The sequence below is a fragment of the Aquarana catesbeiana genome, linkage group LG05 (genome assembly GCF_042186555.1).
Source record: "Aquarana catesbeiana isolate 2022-GZ linkage group LG05, ASM4218655v1, whole genome shotgun sequence".
Lineage (NCBI taxonomy): Eukaryota > Metazoa > Chordata > Amphibia > Anura > Ranidae > Aquarana > Aquarana catesbeiana.
Genome location: NC_133328.1, coordinates 644,163,351 through 644,179,748, shown reverse-complemented (window position 1 = coordinate 644,179,748; position 16,398 = coordinate 644,163,351). Strand labels below are relative to the sequence as shown.

At 47.0% G+C, this 16,398-nt stretch overlaps 1 protein-coding gene across 4 annotated transcripts in view; it reads left to right on the top strand.

The window, feature by feature from the left end:
* SETD2 (SET domain containing 2, histone lysine methyltransferase) overlaps positions 1–16,398 on the top strand; it is a 131,827-nt gene that overhangs the window by 106,092 nt on the left and 9,337 nt on the right. The window lies entirely within an intron of this gene.

The following is a 16,398-nucleotide window of genomic DNA, read 5'->3' as shown; positions in this document are numbered from 1 at the left end:
GCACATAAGTATCACAGGCTCCTCCCATGCACATAAGTATCACAGGCTCCTCCCATGCACATAAGTATCACAGGCTCCTCCCATGCACATAAGTATCAGGGTGCCAATGCTCCACTAAAAGTGATTGATAGGAAGGTTCATGGCACCTGCTGCGGGAAGTACTTACCTAGTAATGATTCTGGTTGCAGTGGGTTTTAGAGGACTCAAAAATAAAGGTATAATATGTAAATTTGCAGAATTTTTTTATTATTTTTGCTTTCTCTGATGTTCTAAATTCTTTTTTTAATCTTGCAGCATTTGCTGGATTTTTTTGTATTTTGTTGTAGCATTTGCTGGATTGTTGTTGTGCTGCAGCATTTGCTGGATTATCTTTATTCTGTTGTAGGCTTTTTTTTTATTTTATTTTTTTTTTTAACCAAAGTACTTCGTTCTACCTTTCACTATAACCAAAATCACTAAAGCTGCTGTAACATTACTCTGACATACAGTGCCTTGAAAAAGTATTCATACCCCTTGAAGCTTTCCACATTTTGTCATGTTACAACCAAAAAAGTAAATGTATTTTATTGGGGTTTTATGTGATAAACTAACACAAAGTGGCACATAATTGTGAAATGGAAGGAAAATGAGACATGGTTCAACATTTTTTACAAATAAATCTGTGAAAAGTGGGGGGGGGGGGCATTTGTATGGCGCCCCCCTGAGTCAATACTTTGTAGAACCACCTTTCGCTGCAATTACAGTTGCAAGTCTTTTTTGGGGATGTCTCTACCAGCTTTGTACATCTACAGAGTGACATCTTCTTTATCGTACATCACAGGACACAGAGCAGCCATAGTAATTTCTATGTGGGTTATACGCCACCTATAGGTGAATGGACACTGGCACACCCAAAGACAGGAAGTCCCCCTCTATATAACCCCTCCCATACAGGAAGTACCTCCGTTTTTTTTCGCCAGTGTCTCAAGATGATGGTCACAGTGGATTGAAGTACTATAATGTAGACAGCCCCGTTGGAGAAATCCTTGCCAGGTTGAAGGGGCTATGCAGTTGGATCCATTCAAAGTGGCAAATGAAAGGCCAAGATGGATGGTACTCGAGGAAGAAGAAGCGAGGTTTTTCCCTGTAATGCTCCTCTTTGGAGGTGCTGGACCCTGGGATCCAGCCCTTGGATAAACCAAAGGTTGTCCTGGCAGGGTGCTGTACGGGTCCAAGGGTGTGGACCCCAGTATGCAAGGGGGACCCAGTCCTTGAAGGTCCATTCAAAGACCTGGCCCGCCGTGATGGGTGAAGATTGGGTCTGGCTGTGTATTCCAGCAGTATCCTGCACTGGGAATGGCAAGTTTAAAAAAAAAAAAAAAAAAATTAGAATCTGGGAAAGGAACACACATGGTTCACTTCAAAGGATTTCTTCTAAGTAGCGAATGCCTTGCCTGTTTTTCACCACTAGAGGGTGTATGGTAACATACCTGGTGTTTACTTGTTATGCTCCATTTTTTTCTGTGTCTGGCAGCGCTCCTTTGGAGACAGCATTGCCCTCATTCTGGTCTGCCAGTTGTCCGAGGCCCTGGCTCCGCCCGCCTCCTAGCCCACAGCACGCAGCCCTCCCCCCAGAGGCTGGTTCCGACGACGGGAGCGGGGCGGCCGGAATCCCCCCCACGGTGCTATCCTCCCCTGAAAGGCCAGAGGTGACTGGCCAGTCTGAGCCATTGAGGCTGTCAGGCATAGTGGCTACATCCAACATTTCAGCCTCTGCATACATCACTAAGGACAATTTGGCTTCAGCATTAGCTGGGTTGGAGGGAAAAATAGCCAACATGATCGCGTCTGTCTCCCAGTCCAGGAAAAAATGTGACCCTCCTGACCTTCCAGTATTGGAGCAGGAATGGACAGATGACATTGAGGTGCCATTGGGTGACCAGGAAGAAGGGCAAGTAGATGACTTTTCTTCTGAGGATTCAATCTCAGAGGAGCCCTTCTCGGCCTTGCAATCCCAAAAACTGCTAGTCCAATCCCTTACAGAATTGTTTCGTTCTGCATATAAGTTGCCCCCAGTGGAGGTGGCTGAGGTCCCCTCTTCTTCTTTGGATTCTTTGAGGCCTTCACAGGGTCCACATGCTTTCCCTTTAAACCCACTGCTGGAGCAACTCCTGGGAGATTTTCTCTTCGTTATCCCATGGACGAAAAGTTCAGTAAAAAGTGGAGTTTGCCAGCAGTGGATGCTGCTATTTCTTCTGTGAATAGGAGTCTAACTTGTCCAGTAGACAATGTCCGGGTTTTCAAAGATCCAGCCGACAAGAAGCTGGAATCTTTACTTAAGGCCTCCTTTTCTATAGCTGGTTCAGCAGTGCAGCCTGCAGTAGCAGCGATAGGGTTTGGTCAATCCTAAAAAACCAGCTCAAGCAAGTTATTAAAGGTGTTCCTGCTCAAGAGGAAGCGGCCCGGGAGTTAGGAGAGCTGCCAAGGGCCTTATGTTTTGCGGTGGACGCCCTTAAAGATTCTATTCAACAGGTGTCACACTTTGCCCTCTTATCTGTGCATATGCACAGAATTCTCTGGTTGAAGCATTGGTCAGCTGAATTGCCATGCAGAAAGCAATTGGCAAGTTCTCCTTTTCATGGGGAATAGTTGTTCGGAGATGACTTGGATAAGTATATCCAAAAAATTTCAGGTGGTAAGAGTGCCCTTTTACCAATCAAAAGAAGGAGCAGGCGTCCTTCATTTAAACGTTCTTCCCTGGCACCAGGTGCTGCAGCCTCCAGGCAGTTTTGACGGCCTCCACCGTCAGGTTCAAGAAGTAGGCCTCAAGGCCAAGCACAGGGCCCTGTGGGCAGAAGCATTCAAAACAGAGTCCTAAGGCCTCCTTATGAAGGGGCTCCCCCACTCAGTCGAGTGGGGGGAAGGCTTCTGCAGTTTTCAGGAGCCTGGCAGGAGGAGATCCAAGACAGATGGGTCATCTCCACAGTATCTCTAGGCTACAAGCTAGAGTTTCGGGAGTTTGCAACATTTAGTTTAAGATCGAATGTTCCCAGAGACCCGTTAAAAAGAAGGTCTTTATTCGAGGGAATTGGACCGGTTGACGTCACAGGGTGTGATTACAGAAATTCCAACAGAGGAGCAGGGCATGGGTTTTTATTCAAATCTCTTCACGGTGCCAAAACCGAATGGAGATGTCAGACCCATTCTAGATCTCAAAGATCTAAATCAATTCCTAACCATCCGCTCCTTTCGCATGGAGTCAATGGGGGGAGGAGGATTTTCTAGCATCAATAGACATCAAAGATGCATACCTGCATGTGCCAATCTGCCCTGCTCACCAGAAATTTTTGGGATTCGAAGTGGAACAGCGCCATTTTCAGTTTGTGGCCTTGCCCTTTGGGTTAGACACCAACCCCCCCGCCCCCCACCCCTCGCGTTCACAAAAATTCTGGCCCCGGTATTAGCAAAATTAAGGGTCCAGGGTATATCGTTAACGGCATACCTAGACGACCTGCTGCTTATAGATCAGTCGGTTACACGGCTAGACCGCAGTGTGTCCAGCACGGTCAAGTATTTGGAACACCTGGGTTGGATTCTCAACCTAGAGAAGTCCGCCTTACGGCCGGTAAGGAGGCTAGAGTATTAGGGTCTGGTTATAGACACAGTCCGAAAAAGGGTATTTTTGCCTCAGACGAAGGTCAGGGCTATAAGAGGCCTGGTCCGTGTGGTGAAGGGAAAGAAGGATTCCTCCATTCGCCTCTGCATGAGGCTGCTAGGGAAAATGGTGGCTTGGTTCGAAGCTATTCCCTATGCCCAATTTCATTTGAGACTGTTGTAAAATTATTCTGTCTGCTTGGAACAAGAGGACTTGGTCTACCCAATGTATCTGTTCGCAAAGGAGCGCCAGAGTCTCAAATGGTGGTTGATAGTCAGAAATTTGCAGAAGGGAAAATACTTTATGCCAGTAGCCTGGAAGGTAGTAACGACGGATGCCAGCCTCTTGGGCTGGGGAGCAGTTCTGGAGGAGGCCACTGTCCAGGGGAAGTGGTCAGAGACCGAAAAAGCCTTGCCCATCAACATTTTAGAGATTCGGGCAGCGCGTCTGGCTCTAATATCCTGGACTTTTAGGTTGCAGGGGTGTCCTGTCAGGATACAATCCGACAATGCCACAGCTGTGGCTTACATCAACCTCCAAGGGGGTACCAGGAGTCGGGCAGCCCAAAGCTAGGCGGACCATATTCTGACATGGGCAGAGAAGCATGTGCCTTTTCTGTCAGCAGTCTTCATTCCTGGAGTGGAGAATTGCCAGGCGGACTTCTTGAGCCGCCAATAATTTTCCCCGGGGGAATGGTCCCTGCATCCTGAGGTTTTTTCAGCCATATGCCAAAAGTGGGATACCCCGGACATAGATCTGTTGGCGTCCAGATTCAACAAGAATTTGGACAGCTTTGTGTCAAGGACAAGGTTCCACTCGCATTTGGGACAGATGCGCCAGTGACCCCTTGGGATCAGTTTTCACTGATTTATGCGCTCCCCCCAGTTCAGCTGCTACCGTGGCTTCTACGCAGGATCAAGGAAGAAGGGAAGCCGGTGATACTGGTAGCCCCGGCATGGCCCAGAACATCCTGGTATGCAGAAATCATAAGGTTGGCAGTAGGGAAACTGTGTGTCCCATCCTGCCTTACAAAAGTTTAACGGTTTGGCTATTGAAACCAAATTTTAAAGGATCGGGGGCTTTTCGGGCTCAGTGGTGACTACCCTGATGTAATGCAAGGAAACCGGCTTCTAAGGCCATTTATTATAGGATCTGGAGGTCCTATATTTGCTGGTGTGAAGCCAAAAGATGGCATCCTCGAAAGTATGTTACAGGAAGAATTCTTGCCTTCCTACAATCGGGGGTAGAAATGAAACTAGCCTTGAAGGGTCAGATCTCGGCCTTGTCAGTATTTTTTTCAAAGACCGCTTGTGTCGCATTCTTTGATCCATGCCTTTTTACAAGGGGTAACTCAGATAACTCCACCAGTCAGGCCGCCATTGTGCCCATGGGATTTGAATCTAGTTGTATCGGTCCTGCAAAAACAACCCTTAGAGCCTTTACGCCATATTCGCTTCCTTTTGACAAGGAAGTTGTCTTTTTTTTGGTTGCAGTAACTTCGGCAAGGAGAATGTCAGAATTGGCAGCTTTTTCCGGTAAAGGGCCATACTTAATTATTCATAAAGACAAGGTGGAGTTACGTCCTCACCCAACCTTTTTGCCTAAGGTAGTGTCCCGTTTTCACGTGAACCAAGATGTCTCCCTGCCTTCTTTTTTCCCAGAACCTCGCTCTGCGGAAGAAAAATTATATTCTCTCGATGGGGTGAGAGCTGTCAAGATTTATCTGAAGGTGACAGCTCAGATGCAGAAGACTTATGCTCTGTTTGTGCTGCCAGAAGGGCCCAGAAAAGGGCAGGCAGCGTCAAAATTGACTATTTCATAGTGGATTCGTCGGGTTATAATTCAGGCTTATTGATTGAAAAGAAGGGTTCCACTTTTTCAAATTGGAGCGCACTCTACTAGGGGAGTGAGTGCATCATGGGCAGTGCGTCACCAGGCCTCTATGGCTCAGATTTGCAAGGCCGCAACATGGTCGTCAGTACATAAATTACTAAATTTTACCAGATGGATGTAAGGCGGCAGGAGGATGCCGCTTTTGGGCACAGTGTACTGCAGGCAGAAGTATAGATCCTCACGTCTGATGGCGGCCTACTTTGATATGTGTCTCCCTCCCCTCAGGGGCATTGCTATGGGACATCCCACATAGTAATTACTATGGCTGCTCTGTGTCCCGTGATGTATGATAAAGAAAATGGGATTTTTAATACAGCTTACCTGTAAAATCCTTTTCTTGGAGTACATCACGGGACACAGAGGACCCTCCCCTCTTGCTGGGATATACATTGCTTTGCTACAAAACTGAGGTACTTCCTGTATGGGAGGGGTTATATAGAGGGGGACTTCCTGTCTTTGGGTGTGCCAGTGTTCATTCACCTATAGGTGACGTATAACCCACATTGTAATTACTATGGCTGCTCTGTGTCCCGTGATGTACTCCAAGAAAAGGATTTTACAGGTAAGCTGTATTAAAAATCCTATTTTTGCCCATTCTTCTTTGTAAAATATCTCAAGCTCTGTCAGATTGGATGGAGAGCGTCTGTGAACAGCAATTTTCAAGTCTTGCCACAGATTCTCAATGTGATTTAGGTCTGGACTGTGACTGGGCCATTCTAACACATTAATATGCTTTGATCTAAACCATTCCATTGGAGCTCTGGCTGTATGTTTAGGGTAGTTGTCCTGCTGGTAGGTGAACCTCCGCCCCAGTCTCAAGTCTTTTGCAGACTCTAACAGGTCTTCTAAGATTGCCCTGTATTTGTCTCCATCCATCTTCCCATCAACTCTGAACAGCTTCCCTGCTAAAGAAAAGCATCCCCACCACATGATGCTGCCACCACCATGTTACACAGTGGAGATGGTGTGTTCAGGGTGATGTGCAGTGTTAGTTTTCCGCCACACATAGCGTTTTTGCTTTTAGGCCAAAAAGTTGAATTTTGGTCTCATCTGACCAGAGCACCTTCTTCCACATGTTTGCTGTGTCCTCCACATGGCTTCTCACAAACTGCAAACGGGACTTCTTATGGCTTTCTTTCAACAATGGCTTTCTTCTTTTTTTTTGGGGGGGAGGGAATGGCTGGGGCCTTCATGACTATGGATGTTGCCAGGCTGGTCTGCACAGTAAAACAACCCAAGAGCCAGAATGGAAGGTAAGTATGTAGGTAGGTGGCTGCCACTGGGGTAGGGGGAACATCTCCTTTTGAAGGAGGCGTTTTCTTTACTTTTCAGGTTCTCTTTTGTTATTTTACTTTGGGGTCGTCTTACTTCCATTTGACTGTAATCCTCCAATCTAAACCTCTTTGAACCTGCCTAATCTGCAAAATTTTGTCTTTTTTTTTTTTTCCTATAAACCGTTAAGTGGTTTCTGCATAAAGCGAAAACAGATTGTTCCCTTCCCAGGAGGAAATGATCTGTAGTCTCCCGTCCTGGCTGCTTTACTTCTGGTTTTCCTTTTGTTGACTTAGCAGGCCTGAAATGCGCTCAGTTTGGTCACCGGCCAACGCCGAGCTGGTGTGAGGCCACCAGTTTAACATTGGTTCTCCCGGTGATACGATCTGAGGTTTATACAAACTGGGCGGATGTCTATTCTTGATCAATGTGACATGGGCTGACGTGTCTCAGAAACCAGACCGACCCTGTAAGAGATTGACGTCAGCTGGAGAACCTCCAGTAATTTCAGAGTAGGTCTGAAACACTTTGATTATCGCTTCTTTAATTCGGGGAAACCCATGAGCCAACGGAACCTCAATGTTCACACCTAACACTCAGGGTATCTAATGATTAGGGAGAGCCTAGCCCTCAAATGGAGCTTCTGGACTTCCAACACCTTCCATTAATTCCCATGGAATGCTTCATACTGACTTCTTCAGTTCTCCTTTCCTCATTTCTATCTCTCTCTTTTGCGCGCCCCTCTCTCTCCCATCTTGTGCTATCTGAAGCTCTGTCTCTTTCGCTTGCTCCTTTCTCTCTCCCTTTTGTGCTGTTTTCTGTCACCATGACGCCGTGTAGTCCACAGCTGGGTTAAACATTCTCTTTTAGAAATGAAACAGCGAACATCTTTGTTTGTGGACACTGAGATGGTGCCAGGAGACGTCAAGCCCTGCACCTCATATATCAGAAGAATTATAGAACAAGCCACAGACAGAGCTATAATCAGCGGAGGTGATAGGGGACCGCAGAGACAGGCATGCTACCTGGGGGTGCCAGATTTTTAAATCAGCTGCCGCTCTGTGGTAACTGAGGTCTGCAGGACGTGTCCGGCTGACGTCTTTTGTTGGCACCGAGAGCCTCTCGCAGAGGGCTGGTCTTGTACAACATGTTCTCCGGCCTGCAGGAAAGGCTTCTGCGACAGGCAGTGGATCCGTTTTCTTTCTTGTTCTTTGAGGGACGCAGAAAATCTTTCACCTGTTGGTATATACTGCTGCCTACAGGTAAATTGCACACTGGCAAGCAAAAAACAAAACAAAACTGTAGGCCAGTCCAGGATAACCCCTCCTATTACTAGCATGCCTACTTTTTTTTTTCTGTCATTCTAGTAGGGTGGATGGGTTTTCTTCAATTCTGCTGTGTAGAAGACCACATTTCCATTATTTTTCCATTAAAATACTTCTCCACACTACTGCTTAAACTAATCTCTCTAATTGCAGCTGCCCAGCCCAGCTTGGCTTTTGATGTGTCATGTCCAAACCCTGATGGACCCGGTGACCTTTGGGCCCTGGGTCCCATTGCCTCAGCACCTATTCTTTTTCTGAAGACTCACCATTTGCCGGGTGCCTATACGTTTCTCATTTCCAGCATGGAAGAGGTTCACGCTATGGGACAGAGCGCCAACATCCAGTGGATACAGTGTCACACGTGCTCTGTGCACTTCCTGTCATACAGCATGGCAGAAGCATCCTCCCACTGTTACTGCTTTGTAAAGAGCCTCAAGGAATTTCGATTTTGTTTCTGCTTTCCACCTACAGTGGTCACCTCCAGCCACCCAACCGTCACTCACTACGAGCTATATGGATTTTGTGAGTACCCTGAGTCCTTGACTCTTAAACCAAGCCTTATTGTGTTTTTTCACCATATAGTCGCAACATGCATGCTCATAGACATTCATACAACCATTCCCACTATCAGGTGCCCCCACCTCACACTCCTCTAACGGCTCTGGTGCTGTTTTCAGTGTGCCTACTGACCCGACCAATGTCTGCAGCCTGGAAACCTGTTGCCCTATGCTCTGAGTCTATCCTAGCTTCAAAGTCTTACTTGGCTCCATATTTTTTCAGGCGTTTGTTTTTTTTGTTTTTTTTTGTTAAGGTTTTTTCTATAGCCTTGCAAAACTTTTATGGCCCAAATCACCCAGTTGTTTTCTCAATCTGACATCTCACGTCTTCCCCTGCAAATTCTGCATCTGATCTTCCCATGGCCACTGATCAACCCTTGAGACTATCCGTTTTAAAGACGCTCTAGTCTCTTACAAGCTGGTCTTCGAGGATTTAAGGTCTTCTGTCATTACCCCTAAGTTACAAGTGACTGTTTTGGCATTTAATAATGCAGTGCACACCACTCAGAAACGAGAGGATCAGCCTGTTGCTTCTACAAGTCCTTTTTCCCAGTCTTGGGTTCTTTAAAGCCCCCTAGGTCGTATAGACACTACCACAGCTACCGCTGCTCCAAGTCTTCTCTATGGAGATTGGAATCACCTTGACTTCCCGCAAGCATTTATTTGTCTTCTTTTTAAGAGGACTTAAATGGGTCTGCTATCACTGTGGATCTGCAAGTGTCCTACGTTAACATAGTGATGTTTATTGAGATCTTTGAACAGATTGTATTCCATGTAACTCCCACCCCCCATTTATTCCGTTTTGATTCCGTGGGACTTGAATCTGGTTCCCACGGCTTTTCACAAACTATTGTTTCAACCCATTAGAGACATTCCACTCTCTACTCATGCCTAAAAGGTGGTGTTTTTTGTAGCAGTCACCTCTGCAAGGCAAGTGTCTGATTTGGCAACCTTGTCCTCCAAGGAACCCTTTCTGGTTTTGCACGGGGACAAGGTGGTGTTGAGGTCCAGAACTTCCTTTTTGCCTCAACCAGGAGATTGTTCTTCCCATTGTCTGGCTTCAGTTCACAAAAGAAGTTTTTCCTCCATTGTCCAAATGTGGTTTTGGTCATGAGACTCTCTCAGCCACCGCTATTTTCAGGAACATACCGAAAAGACCCAGTAAAGGTCCATCAGAGACCGTCATTTTAGGCTCAAGGATTGGGTTCCATCCTTTCTTGTCAAGGCACACTCCACTAGATCTGGGAGTATATTTTGGGCTTTTAAGGACAAGGATTCCCTTCTTCTTTTTTTTTTTTTTTTTTTTTTTTGTCACTTTTGATGGACCATGGGTGCATCAACTTCTCCTTCAGTCTTCTCTAGGTGGCCAAGGGAGACCATCATCCAAACCTATGGTCCCAAGGATCAGATTCTACTTTTTCTTGTCAAGGCACACTCTCCTAGATAAGTGAATGCTTTTTGAACTTTTCGGTACCAGGATTGCCTTTTTGTCACTTTGGATGGACCCTGTAAGGGTGCATCAACTTTTCCTCCCATCTTCTCTAGGTATATCCAGGAGACCATAGTCCAATTTTATGGTCAAGGATCAGGTTTTACCTTTTCTTGTCAAGGCACATTCTTCTAGATCTGTGAATGCTTTTTGGGCTTTTCAGGACAAGGATTACCTTTTTTGTCTCTTTTGGATGGACCCAGTAAGGGTGCACTGACTTCTCCTTCCATCTTCTCAAGGTGGCTCAGGGAGACAATCAACCAAACCTATGGTCTCAAGGACCAGGTTCTACCCTTTCTCGTCAAGGCGCATACTACTAGATCTGTGAGGGCTTCTTTAGCTTTTTGGTATCGGACAACAGTTTTCCAAATTTGCAAGGTTTACCACCTGGTCTTCTGTTCAACATTTTCTTAAGTTCTTCCAGGTGGATATTTTGGCCTCATTTCATGGCAGTGTTGGGCGTAAAGTCCTTCAGGCAGCTCTTTGAGCTGCAGGCTCTTTACAGATTTGTTTTGGGTTTTTTTCATGGGCCTGTTAGCAATTGTTTGCTGTGTTGTCCATCCCTCTTTTGGACTATTTTGGAAATCCTGAAGGTTATTGGCTTCCATGGTCCCTTGATGGGTAACAAGGAAAGTAGGATTTGTGTATTTACTGTAAAACCCTTTTTTTGGATTCCATTGAGGGACGCAAGTCCCACCCCTCTGTGTTTTTATTATCATGCTCCTGGTTCTGCTTTGCTAAGAGTTACTGAAGCATGCTTGGTGGTAAGGAAGGGGTTATCCTGGGCTAGGCTACAGTTTTTTTGTTTTTTTTCCCCATTTACAATTGTCCAATTACCATGGAGGTGGCAGAAAACCCGAAAGTTAAAAACTTCCCCCCGTGTCCCTCAATGGACCCAAGTAGGGCATCTTCAATTGAGTACAGAAAAAGCCTATTTAATGCATGCAAAGGTCAGAACGCCCCACAACTACCATGTAAGATAATAATGCAAAATATAAATTTTTGGATAATTATAGCCCAGCTTCAACCAATTACTTTTTTTTTCTAAGTGTGGTTGGGTTGCGGAAGTATTTAGCCCCTTTGGACTTTTACGCTTTTTGTGGTGTTGCAAGCTGGAATTAAAGTGGGTCATAAAAAAAATACTGAACTGCTGGCTAAAAATGTTTCTGTAAATGCAAGAACCATGTGTATTTTTACTTAAAGAATATTGAACAGTACAACAGCAGGTACAGTACAGGATGCAGGATTGATATTCCAAAGACCCTGGGTTATTGGGCTTGTACCCTCAGGTGACTGGACAAAGGCAATGCTTTTAAGGACACATCACCCTGGGCTTTACCCTACAACCCTAACCAACTCTGTGAGTCTTCCGTTTTTTTGCTGATATCCTAAGGTGATGGACCTCTTCTCCATTAAGGAGAAATTACTCTTAGCTTAACTCAGCCTTTCTCAGCCTTTCTTAACCTTTTAATAATGGAGGAACCCTCGAAATAATGTTCTGGTCTCAGGGAACCCCTGCTAAAAAAATAAAAACTTAATCTGTAGCTCACTGTATATTAGTTTGATGGACAAGGAGAGGGATAATTCCTTTCTTTGCAGATAGCTAAACACATCATTGGTGCGGTGGTAATTTATCTTAGTGGATAAATGTCACTTGCTCAGTGAACCTCTAGCAACATCTGGAGGCAATCTAGAGTTCCACGGAACCCTAGTTGAGAAAAGCTGGCATAACTAGTTTTATTTTTCTTCGGATTCTTCAATCTATTCTTCAGCCAACTCTTCACTAGAAATGGTGCATTCATATCGGTGCAGCCTTGGTAACCCTTGGGAGCCATACCTGGACCCCACACCGTAGGGATGGCCTTTTAACTTTACTTTTGAGTACTGGATCCTGCATGGCTGCTCATCTTGGCACTTGGTGCAATGCGTGTAGTTGGTTGCAGGGTGCCTACAGGGCCAAGGCTGTGGTCTATCCCTGTGGAATCCCAGGCCCTGAAGACCCCTTTGGGGGTATGCAGGAAATATTGTTAACCATAATCACATGCTGTATGTATGCATGTATGCTGGGCAGCCTGTAGCCCTCCTTCATCTCTAGTCTCCTGCTAGCTGGCAGATCCTGGCAGCTGCTCTCCTCCACACAACACATTGGCACAAACGGACTCCATGCCCAATGCTGTGGGCCATTGATGATCACGGTCAGCCTATTTCCCATGCATGACTGCCCCCCCATGTGTTCTCTGTTGTGCAAGTTGGAGGACGATCGCTGCTTTATACTGTGAAGAGAGTAGATCATTATGAAACTTCTGGTTGTGGTTTCCAACTGCTTCCTGACAGCCCATGTGTGTAAGCAGGTGGGTCACACACAGAGGGGGAAGTATGTTTCTATCTTTGTTCTATGCACTTTTGACAGAGAGGCCTCTGGTATGATCCTCTGTCAATCAACACAGTAGGCCTTGGAGGAAGTAATGAGTACTGACCATTTGAGGTTGCAGGGCAATCCAGTAGCTCCTAACAGAGGGGCTGGTCAGGGGCATAGCACAAAACCAACTGCAGGAGATTCAGGCACGCCGATGTTGGCACAGTATCCTGTATCTCCTAGGAGGAATGTCAGGGACTCAAACTGACCGCACCAGCATGGATCTGCTTTCATGCTTTGTGTGGTCAATTTGAAACCAGAGCCACAGGAAGTTGGCAGGATAAACTAGATATATAGCGGAAACCTGCAAAATAAAGTTAAGGCTACAATTGCCAACTAGTTTGTGAGTAACCAAACGCATATGGGTTTTTAAAAATGTTTGGGGTAGCATACACTTTAATTGTAATGCAATTGCGGTCCATCTCGCCACACCTGGGCTCACCCGGCACTCCTGTTATTTTGGCTGATATCAGCATTGGAGCAGTTGCCTGGCCCCCAATAACTCGCTCCTGCCGCTGTTGTGTTGCGTTTGTAATGCAGTGAACACGAGCCGCCTTCCCAGCGTTGCAGTCTCTCTACACCTGGGCTCGCCCGGCACTCCGTTTTGGCTATTTTGGCTGATATCAGTAATAGGAGCATTAGAGCGGTTGCCCGACATCAGTTCCCATTCCTGCCAGGCCCCAATAACTGGCTCCTGCAGCGATTGTATTGAGTTTGTAATGCAGCGAACACGAGCTACGTCCTCCGCATTGCAGTCCATCCCACCACACCCGGACTCACCAGACAGTCTGCTCGCTTCCATCACTGATATCAGCCAAAATAACCAATAGATATGGAAGAGATAGATAGGTTGCCCAATGTCCGTTCCCATTCATACCAGGTCCCAATAACTGGCACCTTCAGCAGCCTTGTTGAGTTTGTAATGCAGCAAACGCGAGCTGCATCCCCGGCGTTGCAATCCATCCCTCCACACATCGGTTCACCAGTCACTCTGTACGGCTAATTTGGCTGCTATCAGTGATAACTTCATTAGAGCGGTTGCCTGACGTCCACTCCCATTCCTGCCCCAATAACTGGCTCCTGCAGCTGTTGTGCTGGGTTTGTAATGCTACAAACACAAGTCCGTGTGTTGCAGTCCATCACACCACACCACACCGGGGCTCACCCATCACTTTGCTCGGCTATTTTGGCTGATATCAGCATTAGAGCGGTTGCCTGACGTCCATTCCCATTCCCGCCAGGCTCAAATACCAGCTCTTGCAGCCAGGGCTGCAGTAAGAAGTCAACTTGAGAGGGCCCCCACCCAAATGCAGTTTACTATTCAGTTATGAATGAACACAGTGAGTGATCGGTATCGATCACTCGTGTTTATTCAGAAAAGGAAGGGGCTGGTAAATATGACATATTTACTGGACTCTTCCCCCTGTCTCCATCCTGAAGAATTCTTTTGTATGCTTGCAGCTGCCAGCTGTAAGGTGAGGAGGAGGATGATCGGTGTGGCGGGGGAGCAATTACTGGAACTAATCCCCTGTATTACTCTCTCTGCAGCAGCTGAAAGTCGGTGGGATGGAGAGGAGAAGCCAGCTTTTAGCTGCTGCAGAAGGAGCCATACAGGGGATCAGTTCAAATAATTGCCCCACCCAGCACACCGATCACCCTCCCTGCCCACATCCGGATCACCCTGCTGGCCCAGGCCCCCTAAAGAAGTGGTCCTCACTTATCTATGGCCCTGCTTGCAGCTGTGGTGTTGGGTTTGTAATGCAGCAATCCCAAGCCATGTCCCCAGCGTTGCAGTCCATCCCACCACACCCGAGCTCGCCCTTCACTTTGCTTGGCTATTTTGGCTGACATCAGTGATAGGAGCACTAGAGCGGTTACCCAATGCCTGTTCCCATTCCTGTGCGGCCCCAGTAACTGGGCAGCAGGTGGAAACGTATGGTGCACAGGGAGGATGATCGGTGCGGCAGGGAAGCAATTACTGGAACCGATCCCCTGTATGTCTCTCTGCAGCAGTTGAAAGCCGTTGGGATGGAGAGGAGGAGAAGCCAGCTTTCAGCTGCTGCAGAGAGACCCATACAGGGGATCCCGCTGGGCGCGCCGATTTCCCCCTCCTTGTCCACTTCCGGATCACCCTGCTGGCCCAGGCCCCGTGCAGGAGGGGACCGGTGGTACTCCCTTATCCACTGCCCTGCTTGCAGCTGTGGTGTTGGGTTTGTAATGCAGCAAACACAAGCCATGTCCCCAGCGTTGCAGTCCATCCCACCACACCCGAGCTTGCCCTTCACTCTGCTTGGTTATTTTGGATGGCATCAGTGATGGGAGCATTAGAGCGGTTACCCGACGTCCGTTCCCATTCCTGTCAGGCCCTAATAACTGGCTCCTGCGGCTGTCCTGTTGAGTTTGTAATGCAGCGAACACAAGCTACGTCCTCAGTCTTGCAGTCCATCCCACCACACCCGAGCTCCCCCATCACTCCGCTCTATTACTTTGGCTGATATCAGTGACGGCAGCATTAGAGCGGTTGCCTGATGTCGGTTCCCATTCCTATCAGGCCCCAATAACCGGCTCCTGCAGCTGTCCTGTTGAGTTTGTAATGCAGCAAACGTGAGCCGTGTCCCCGACGTTGCAGTCCACCCCACCACGCCCCGGGCTCGCCCGTCACTCAGCTCGGCTATTTTTCATTCTTCATAGAGAAATTTTAATACACAATAAAAAAAAAAAAAAAAAAAAAGCTGCTGCAGAATTCCCCCCCCCGAAGCTGTCTCTCCCCACTTCCCCTCCCAATTAAACCTCGGGCTGTAATTAAAACCGTCAGTGGTGTGAGGGGCCTCATTCATTCATTAGGATTCCGTCAGAATTTTATAAATGGCGGCTTTGAGACGGCAGACGGCGATTCCGGCGTGTAATTTAGGATTATGAGCGCCGGCGTACCTGGGAACGTTTTTTAGCTTCTATGAAGGTTGTGGCTGGCCGTCTGCCAATTCTGTATATTAAATCTTATATTCCTATTATAAAGTACAATGTTCGTGGTGTACGGTCTGCGCGGGCGGCAGATGTCTGGACTGTTGTTGGCATCAGGTTATGCGGCAAATAACATTCTGTTCATAAAAGTCGATTATTTTCCAGATATAAGCAGAACAACCGCCCAGCTGGAGTCTGCTCTGCGCCGGTGATAATAGATCTCCCGGTGTTTTGTATTCATTCTAGAGGGTCCCGACTTTTGCCTAGGAGGTGCAAATAACGTCCTTATCGATTTGTTGTCGGTCAGCGAACTGCATGACCCCCCTCTCCATCCTCCAGGTGTAGCGGCTCCTTTCCTGTACTGGAATGGCTTTCTTTTGATTTCACCGCACACTGTGAGCTTCTCATAATGTGCATTAGAAGCTGTAGCAAATCAGAGCTCTTCCCTCTCCAATTTGACTGTCCCTGGCCCCGCCCCTTTTGCATAAGAGGTGCAAAGTCATCATTGACATGTAGTTGGTCTTCGTTTTCTGCATCCAGCACCATCTAGCATGGGTGCTCAACCCGTGGCCCATCATGCCTCCGCCTTTTGGAGTCATGCTTGTGCACTGTCAGCTCTTGCAATGCATCATGGGACTTGTAGTTCTGCAACAGTGGTTCTGAAGGTGGTTCTGAAGGTTAAGCATTTTTTACCTTCATCCATTCCCTGCGAAACTGAAGAAATGACACTTTGCTACAATGTAAAGTAGTGAGTGTACAGCTTGTATAACAGTGTAAATTTGCTGTCCCCTCAAAATAACTCAACACACAGCCATTAATGTCTAAACCGCTGGCAACAAAAGTCAGTACAC